Here is a 7,291-nt window from a genome sequence, read left to right as displayed (position 1 = left end):
ACAGAGAAAAATTCGCTGAAGTATTACAAAAAGAAAGCGATGAATAAATTCGTATTAAAGGAGGTTCTATATTATCTTCTCTAAAATGTTCTTCATCTTTTTTGTAATATGTTAATATTAACAGCTCCCCAAGAAACTGAATCCAGTTCTTGTCTACAAAACTTTGGACAAACCTTAAATATTATTGTTAGAATAATTGTTTAATAAAGTAGAGTACGTAAGCGAACATAAACAATGCGAAATATCACCAAAGACTAGCATAAAGTATTAATTTCATAGCTCGTACTTTCAAAGTCATTTTGTAACAATCAAAAGGGTTAATAAAATGATAGTTTGTATTATACTTTCTAGCAAAGCACACAAATGGAGAGTTCTGGGTATAGTTTGTACGAAAGAACGGTACATGGAATAAACAGTTAGATGTGTGATGAGTACGGTAGCCAGGAGTGTTGAAGGCTAATTTTGAGCCCAGATCTGGGCTATCTATTGCGATTACAGTATTTTTATGCTTTGGAAACATATTCCAGATATCGATATAGCCTGCAAATTCATTGTCTAGGTTTTGCATTTGATATAAAGGAGTATTGAATCCAGAAACTGTCAGGGTTTTATTCTTTTTTTTCTATTTCTTCAGCCTTATTCTGTCCACCGCTGGATAAAAGCCTCTTCCTAACGTCTCCATTCCTTTCTATTAAGCGCTTTCATCATTTATGTTTTACCGGCAATAGAGGTGATATTATCGACACATCTTTTCTGTGGCCTTCGAACACTTTTCAGATTGCTCATTTTCTCCACTTTATTATTCTGGGTGTCCACCTGCCATCCCTAGCCAAGTGTCCTGCCCACTGCCATTTCAATTTCGCTGCACGATCCATTATATCTATAGCTCTGGTTCGTCACCTTATTTATTCATTTCTTACTCTGTCTCTTAGACATACACCGAGCATCTGTCTTTCCATGGATCGCTGTGCGCCTTTTAATATCTTTCTACTCTTGTTGTGTTACAGATATGGGTAGTCACCGGCTATTGCACGATTCATATACTTGTCTTTTTAAGCAACCGGCCTTTATAATAATAAAATATTTTATGGTTTCTCGTGTTTCTGGTTGGAACATAAAGATTGGTCATTTGCAACCACAAGGGACAGTCTAGGGTTCTGAATCTGTTTTACATTCATAACAGTATTCTTTATCCGTCCGGACATAAATAAAAAAAGGTTAGATAAACAGGCGTAAAAACATGTAAAATGTATAATGCATCATATAATTTTCATTTCTACACACCGTCATAGGGTGTGTAGCAGGCGCGTTCCGTCCATAGGTACTGTGGATGCGACGCATCCCTTAAAAATTTAAAAAAAAAAAAACAAAAAAAAACATTATAAATACGAAATAAAACCTTCAAAGATGTCTAAAATTATCACTTAGAACGTTCGAGTGCACGCGATTCAAACAATATCTTCATTATACATACCTAGCTACATATTCGTATTTCCTTTATCAACGTACGTACTGAATATCTAGATATCTTGTTCTTGATAGTAGTTGTTGTATACGTGGGATGCTGCTTGTCGAGTTGCGTCTAGTTCCCGTAGCAATTGTCCAAATTACATACGGTCATAAGGTTTTAGTTTTCTCTTTCGAGACTCGGAGAAATAAGAAGCATCCAACTTGTATAATGCAAAGAAAAAACGACTATTATAACGTTTATCATAGAGTTTAAAGCAGCGTATTATTGACACTTGGCCCAAATTTAAGAACGATTGTCTCGGGTTTTGTTTTAGGTGTTTTGATGTTCATATTGTTTATCTCCTTTTCACACCTACGGGGACCGTCCTGGAAGACCATCGATGGCGATCTTTCAGCTCGGCGGACGTTAGACGAGGCGAGAGTGCTGGCTTACGATAAGATTTCCCGGAGGCGTCTGGTGATGTCCACATGTTCTACTTAGGAGTGGAAAAAAAAGAATAAATTAATAAAATTTACAGCTTCACCTCTAGACGCGCCTGTGCTCCGTCAAATTATTGATTGTCAACTATTAATATTATAACTTTAATGGACAACTTATATCGAGTATTAAATAATTCTGAATAAACCTACTAGAATAAGGAACACGACGGTTTTTTGCCAGCGTCCTTACTGATAAAAGTCACCGCACGCGCTTGGTGTGTAGGCAACATTATAAAGGATGAATTCAATTTATTCCATATACTTGGCTTTTTGGGGAAATGGGTAATCCTTGTGTGAAATAATGATATTTTTGAATAGCGTAAGATGATACTTGGTAGAACCCTTTTGTTCTAAAAACAGATCGCATATCCCGTATCCACATAACAAGAATCAGGTAAAAAGAAGGTGAATATATAACTTCCCGTCGTTTCATTTATGTGATTTCATAATTCAATCTATTGTTTTAGTCTAGAGGGAGCTCCAAGATTATTTTCCACTAAAAATTATACAAAATAAAAAACACAACTAGATTTTAAAAACAATATAACGCTTTGCATTATCTACTTAACGAATTGATATTTTAATACTGAATATAGACACACTGTATCTGAACTATGATATTTACATAAATAATAAAGTATTACTCATTAAACCTTCTCTCCAAAATTAATAATCATATCCCCTTTAGCGTGATACAAAATAAATATTTATTCCATCTGCCAGTCTGTAGCACTAATTATGCACAACACTATTTTCTCCATTGTTCTCGTTCAAATATTTTTTCTTAATTTTATTTTAATTTTATTTATTTTGGTTCACAAACAATAAACAATACATATGACATTGGTATAATTATCACAAATTGTTATTTTAGGTGTTGTTCATCAATTATATGTGAACTCAGCATGCACAAATAAAGAAGAAAAAAAAAGTTTACAATAGATAATTTTTTTAATTGCTAACTAAAATCGACAAAATTGACATTCCGGTGTCCCGTTTTACGCACCCCAAAATTGAACCAATTTAGCTGTTTTTTTAAAAGAAAAAGTATTAGAATAAGTTTTAGTGTGTCTTTTGCTTTTTCAAAAATAGTTATAATATTTGTATCCCAAAACGACAGATAAAACTTAAAAAAAGGTTTTTGGATAGTCTTATGTCCCATAATAAACTCTTTATCAACACTGCTTCTGGTTATTATCTATAATGTGAAAGTAATTGCTTTTGTGCCATAATCCAGGGAAAAAATACGGGAATACGTTTGTAAAAAAAAAAGTCAGGCCACGTGTCCTCTTGAGTCCATGGTCTGTGGAAACAAACCAACAATTATTGAAGCATTGGAAGCCAACATGGCACTTACCATTTCGGAAATAACGCTGGATTAGTTAGAAAAATTGGTTAAAAACTGGACCAACAGAATGCACCACGTAACGTTGAGGAGTCAGATATCTTTTTTTTTTTTTTAATGTGTACTTTTTTTTAAGTATAATAATTTCATATACACTATATTGAGAATCAAACCCGAGTCCTCTCGCATGGTAGACAGACGCGCTCAAGGGAAACATTTTTTTTTTAATGCCGTTTACGACGGTCGGAATGTTTTCCGTTTAATTCTGTTTCACTTTCATTTGTTGTCTCACACTGCTAACAATGGCATGCCCATATCAGACCATCGTAACTCCACTTCACCACGTGAGGCTAAAGTGCTCGCCCTGTCAATATTTAGAATTCTGACTTACTACTTCTAATTATAGACACAATCTTATTTTATTGTGCTAGCATATCGTTGTTGGCATTCGTTGTCATTCTAATTTTTGCACGATTGCCATATTTGGCTTTGAGTTTTTTGACGATGATTAAAACAAGTACATCATGTTTAAAATAATATCTTTCTCGCCACGAAATAAACCTATATAATTCAATCACAAACTATAAATTATTTCCCTTTCGATGGTTTCGTCAATAAAGGATCTTGACATTACTTTAAATGGTAAACATTCCTATAATGAACACATTGATAATATTGATAACTCACACTTCTTGGTACTCGTATCAATAGAATGACGACGGGTTTTAAAAGTACTAATAACATCAAAACCTTTTACTGCTAAGTAGTCCAACTCCATCTAGAATACCGTCTGACTAACTTGCAAAACTCTAATCTCTGAAAATATTTTTTTTACAGGAAGGTAAAAAAACAGTATAATTTGTTAAAATTACCCTGTTCTTCCACCCTCCTGAAATTATTTTTTTTGTAGATTGGTGTTTTGCAAGATAGTCAGACGATATGCTTCTACAATTTGTTCACCATGATATAGGAATTATATTGACCACATCGAGTCTGTCCAACATGGTTTTCTAAGAAAAGTGGTTGGTTGCTAGGGTTGCAAAGGGGCAATAATTCCTATTTAGAAATATACTCAATCTCTCAATCTGTCTTTATTGGAGAAACGTAGAACTGAGATGGACCTTATATGCATTTTCAAAATACTTAATGCTATAAGTGATGTCCCATCTCTGTTGCAATCAATTTCTTCTCATTTTCCCAGCCATGTCACCAGAAGTCAAATCTGCCATTATCAAATCTTCTAAGAGCAACTTTTGTTTTTATGCCCCGATGTCTAGAATTTGTATATTAGTCAATACGTCACTCAACCTGGAATTCTTTGAGATTGATCTTCCGGCTTTTCGTAGATCTCTTTGCCATTCACACAGTGTAGGATGAAGATGGATTGGCGTGGGCTAACTCGAAGTCTTCTTTATTGATCGTGTTTATGAAAATATTGAATACCATTTTTTTACAACATAATTTTATATTATTTTATTATGTTTATTGTACATATATTTCTTCATTATATGACCGTTGTAATTAGCTTAGGCCGTATACATAATAAATTAATTTAAGCGTGCAAATTCTTTAAAGTAGACAAAGCGTTTATAATGTAATAATAATTACATTGATTTAAATATAAATATGTTTGCAACGTTAACGATTTGCTAATTAATGTTAATAAATCTAATGTGATGATTTTTGTAGATGAAAGAACGTATGATAAAATGTGAGATCTCTGTGAATCCCATCTTGAAATCGGTACAGGAATTGGTGTATCTAGGAAAATATGTTTACTAGGGATGAAAAGACTGGCAAATATATTGAAAGAAGAGTGAGTGCCGATACTAGGGTGAATTAACCTTTGAAAAGAAATGTTTATTGCAGGAGGTGAAATTAGCAGTTCACTATGAACTCCTGGTGGCCCCTTTTGTGTTCTTTGTTTATTAATATACCATAATAAATAAAATAAATTTTCACAAAATTTCTTAAAGAGTCTTCCTTACTGTGCGGTGTTCCAAATTTCTTATTTTCATTAAAATATTATTTTTCATTTCTTCTATACTAATTTTCTTCAGCCAGATTTTGATTTATCTTTTGAAATAATGTTTGTTATCAGTTAACTTTATTTGAAATTGAAACAATAAGGGTGACAGTAGGCTGAATGCTTTCGAAATACGATATTTTAGTCGAATGCGTGGTAAAACTATATACGAAAGGTGCATCAATGTCAAGATCAGTGCAATGGCTGAGATAAGCATTATCGACAAAATGAAAGGAGTTCGGCGTTGGTTTGGACGTGACGAGCGAATGGCCGGCGAAAAAACATCTTAAAGATTTAAGATGCGAATGTTGATAGATGTAGATATTGAGAAAAAACAGAAAGACATGGCATGACTAAATCACAACGATCAACCAACCACTAAACAGCCGGGCGAACTTATCGCCACTTGACTTCCTCATTCAGGATTTTTCACTTGAGAGCCGTGATCGAGTTGATAACACTCGTTAAGTTCTGGTTCTACTATATTTCACATACAGAACTGTATTTATCTGCTGAGACACAGAATATTTATTTACAAAATGTCGGGTAATTAGAAAATGAAACATTTTGTCTAATTAGGATATATGTACTAATATTAAAAATGCAAAAATGTGTTTGTTTGTGTTCCCGTCACGTCTCGTTTTCGTCACGGAGCTACTGATTGACATGTTTTTTTGCATAGGGATAGCCGAAAAAATGAAAAGTAAAATAGGATACTTATTTTTCACCCCGAATTGAAAAAAGTAAAATTAATAAAAATTAAAGTATTGATTTAAAATTAACTCTTTAAATTTCCATAGTAGAGAGATATCAGTTTGTTTTTCAGTTTTAAATTAACAAGGGTCTATGAAATACTGTGGAGTAAATTTTTATTTTATTTATTATAGTAGAACAAAAAATTTTGAATTTATATTTTCTAATTCCTACGAAAACAGTTCATTGCATTGGCCACGCTCCTAATACGTCACGATTTGGTCAAATTTTCAACTGTGTGACCGTTTAAATTTAAATACAACGTGTCGCGTTTTCGCGGAGACGTATATTTTACAAAATATTATTTTTGGTATGTGTATATATATTTACATATTTATACACACACAATTCTGGGTTTTATCCCAAGGGGGAGTAGGTATATTTTTATTTATATCACTACAGAGATGGGTAGAATTTTTGTTTCAAGATTATGGATATTCGAGCGTTTACAGGGCTTATGACCTGTCATAGGTTGGGTTCAAAAAAATATACAAAAACCAAAAATGTCACCGATATGGATATTCGCTAATAAGCGGAATGGGGAATGTTGTAGTATCTACATAAAAGTGGCCACTTGAACCCAACCTATGACAGGTCATAAGCCCTGTAAACGCTCGAATATCCATAATCTTGGAACAAAAATTCTACCCATCTCTGTAGTGATATAAATAAAAATATATTTTACAATTTGATCAAAAAAATTATAAATAAAATCATTTTTCTACAATATCCATATTGATTTTGAAAATACAATTTATTTTTCTAAATCCATTTCACATGTTTTCGTTGCTATTCATAGTACATAATATTTTCCCACTGACTAGCTTTATCTTTCATTTTGGTTTTGTGGTAGAATTTTGGATTTATAAACAGAATAACGATGCGACGTCGCCACAGACTAATAGACCGTCGTATTTTTTTCATAGCGATAGATGGAGGACCGGCAATCGTTACAGGCTACTTTCTGTCCCGAAAAAATATACAATTCTATCAGAAAAACTCTTATTGCTAAACGACAAAAAGAATTAATTACCTAACTAATTTATCTCTAATACCACGTTAGCGAAAAATCCACTCATCAATAATACATTAATTACTACTACTACTACCATCGCGCCATTTCCCCGTAGGGGTAGGCAGAGAGAATGGACTGCCACACACGTCTATCCTGGCATACAATCCTAGCCTCTTCCACATTCATACATCTTGTCATACAT

The sequence above is a fragment of the Micrasema longulum genome, unplaced genomic scaffold (assembly GCF_059751315.1).
Source record: "Micrasema longulum isolate JH-2025_06_02 unplaced genomic scaffold, ASM5975131v1 h1tg001753l, whole genome shotgun sequence".
NCBI lineage: Eukaryota > Metazoa > Arthropoda > Insecta > Trichoptera > Brachycentridae > Micrasema > Micrasema longulum.
The sequence above is the reverse complement of the archived record's forward strand: the minus strand, read 5'-3'. Positions refer to the sequence as shown.